Source organism: Pteropus alecto, unplaced genomic scaffold (assembly GCF_000325575.1).
Source record: "Pteropus alecto unplaced genomic scaffold, ASM32557v1 scaffold3, whole genome shotgun sequence".
NCBI lineage: Eukaryota > Metazoa > Chordata > Mammalia > Chiroptera > Pteropodidae > Pteropus > Pteropus alecto.
Genome location: NW_006442484.1, coordinates 70302800 through 70306144, shown reverse-complemented (window position 1 = coordinate 70306144; position 3345 = coordinate 70302800). Strand labels below are relative to the sequence as shown.

At 29.1% G+C, this 3345-nt stretch overlaps 1 protein-coding gene across 1 annotated transcript in view; it reads left to right on the top strand.

Annotated features, from left to right (window-relative positions):
* Window positions 1-3345, top strand: part of KANSL1L (KAT8 regulatory NSL complex subunit 1 like) — a 120620-nt gene that overhangs the window by 55345 nt on the left and 61930 nt on the right. The gene's annotated exons all lie outside the window — the stretch shown is intronic.

Sequence of the window (3345 nt, the reverse complement as noted above, 5' to 3'; positions counted from 1 at the left end):
CCACTATTCTGATTCTAACATTTTTTGATATTTATTATTTTTTGTGTATGCTTTTATACTATTGGCACATAAATGTCACTGTATCTACATATATTTATTTTCCATGCTTTTAAAGTTTATATAAATGATACATATTACAAACTCTTTTGCAACTTGCTTGTTTTTGCTCAGCATAATATTTATGCATTTTTATACTTCCCAGTATGTTATTTAACTGTATGAGGGAATGGACTTGTATGAGTACAATGGAAGGCTTATCTCTTCTGTTTTTTTGATAGACATTTTTCAATTTTTTACTCCAGTAAAAACAGTACTATAATGACTACCATTTATATGTTTTCTTGTGAGCCTATGGAGAGCTTCTCTTGGCAATAAATCTAAAAGCAGAAGTGCTAGATCTTAGGCATGACTATCTTCAACTTTCTCATACTCATTGATGTGATTGGATAATCAGTATCCCACTGGTCACGTGCATAAGAGCTCTTGTTTCTCCACATTCTTGCCAACATTTTATACTTTTTGACCTAATTTTTCCCATGTAATGGGTGTGAAATATTATTTTATTGCTGTTTTAATTTGTTACAGAATGTTGTGAGATTGGGACACAGTGTAATTAATTATCTTTTTTTTTTTTTTCTTGTCTAAATGCTAACTTATCTTTTTTATTTTTGGGGAGTGGCGGTGGCAGTGGTGGTTATGTGTTTGTGAGTTTGGATACTATTCTTGGTCAGTTGTAAATATTACACATCTCTCAGGTTGTACCTTGATTTTTCATGTTTTTAAAGTACCTATTTTTGAACGGAGAGTTTAACTTCAGTATAATTGTATGAATCAATGTTTTCTTCTATGGGTTGTGTTTCTCTGTGTCTTATTTAGGAAATCCTATCCCTAATATTAATTCTATATTTGTTCTGAGAGTAGTGACCTAACTTTCTCTTTTTCATGTGGATAGTCAGACGAAAACCTTTTTATAAATTATAGTAGTTCATCTTCACCTTCTAGTTTTAACCATTTTGTCACATTTTGAGTTTTCCATATATGTATGAATCTGTTACTGGATTTACTAATCTATCTTGATTATACAGCTCTATGATAAGTTTGCTTTTAATACAAAAGTCCCCCTATATTGTTTTCAGATTTTTTTCAGAAATTTGTGTCTTTTGATCCTAGAATAAATTTTTGGTTTTATTGATCTTCCTTTATCTCTGCGTTTTCTAATTCATCAGTTTTTTCTCTTTTATTTTTTTGTTTTATTTTCATTGGCTTTACTATGTTGTTGCTGTTTTGTTTTCTTGACTTCATAACTCTTATTTTGGGTTCATACTAGTATCGCTTTGAATACATAATATATATTTAATTCTTTCATTGTTGTTCTGTTCTTAATATTTTTTATTTCAAATGTGATTAACCTTTTTCCCCCAAGATTTATTTAATAGTTCATCTTTATATTTCTGAACTCATGAAACCTTTGGTTTTTCTGGTTCTTTTTTTTTTTTTTTTGGTAATTTATTATTTAAGTATTTAAGTATAGCGTAGTCTGAACTAATTAGCCTGTATGGATTTCATTTTTTGTGACATATTACTAATCAAATTATGTAAATGCTCAATGTATAACAGAAAAGAATGAATATTCTTTATTTGTTGATTATAGAATTCTCTTTTTGTTAAACTGGTTGACTTTGTTGTATATATCTTCTATATCTTTAAAAATCTATCTTTCAGTTTCTGATATAGATTTGTTTAAAATGTCCCCTCATCATTGTGGATTTTTCAGTTTCTCCTGGTAATTCTGTTTTTGCTTCTTACATTTTGAAGTAATACTGTTTGGTAGATAGAAATTTTTTATCCTGTTTCTTTTACAAGCTACATACGTAGCTATATGTAGCTTATAAAGTATATAGTTTAAAAACATCCATTCAAATTAGTTTTCATTTTTTATGTGCCCTTATTTCTCTTCTCTAGATTTGTGTCTTGTTTTTCACCTCTCTTTTGTTGAGTTGGTATAATTTGCTTCCTTCCTTTCTTTTCCTGTGCTGGTTTGGAAACTATGCATTATAGTTTTATTCTTTGTAATTACTCCTAATTTTTAATATACCTCCTTAACTACAAATAATTCTTACAATGACTAAGAGTATTCAGTATTTTTATACTTATTTTTTTTAACTTAAAACATGGACCTTAATACTATTTAACTACTCATTGAATATATCTACTCTAATCTGCTTATTTTTTTAGTCAGTAATTACATTTCTAAAAGGTTTTACTGAAAAATGTACTTACTATTTTACGTGTTCTAACAATAAAATTAGTTACAGGTTAAGCTGCTGTTACAAAGTTTCCCAAATATAGTGAATTTATAAAGATGCATAATGCTTCAAAAGTGAGTGGGGGTGTTCAGGCTGGTGGGGCAACTTGGTTGTACAGGGTCATTCAGAGACTCAGATTCCTTTTATCTTGATGCTTGCTGGCCTCTAAGGTGTGTTGAATTTGGTGTTGATGTTTGTAGGAAGGTGGATAGGAAGATAGAAATAAAACCTTAGGCTTACTGGTTCTGTCTGTTGGATTTGAGGGAAATATTTTCAAGGACAGTTTCCCAATGGAAGTTTCCTATAAAATTATTGTAGTTACTGTTTTTCATTTTTACTGTCTTCACTTGGGCTTTCAGTTATAGTGATTTCCAGTCCTTTCAAGATCACCAAATAATTTCTCCTCTTTGATCACTTCTTTAAAGGATATCATATCATAAGCATTTTTATGGCAAAAAGAGTTCTAAGAACAAGTCAGGTTTAAAACAATTTGGAAATTTCCAAGAAAGTGAGTTCCCAGTTAAACTGATGACTAAGTTTTATGTTTGAATCTAGACAGTCTGGTTCATATTGCTTTGACTCGGTAAAAGTTATTTTAATATTCTGTGTGTTCTAAACAGTGTTACATAATTATTGTTAAGAATTTATAAAAGTTTGATTATATGTTTGTGTCTATTAGAATAAATTATTTTAAGGAAAGAAATATAAACTGCTTAGTAATAATTTATATGGCCTTATATTTTTCTTGGTTCAGGCTAGATGTGTATCTGGCCCTTTGTTCCCTTAAAAATCACATTATATTTATTTTATGGAAAATGACATTACAATTATGCTATCAAGATACAATATTTTGGTAGTTTCTCCTTACATTTCTTAGGAATTAAGATGTTTAATTGTTTATTTATGCGTAATTTAGTTGCGCTATTATCCTGAATAGGGAAAAAGCACTTTCTTTGATCTTATAGCTTCTAGAGTTATTATAAGAAAAAACACCAAGAAGAGTAGTTATCTTGAGTGAGACGGAACTTTTATTTAATAG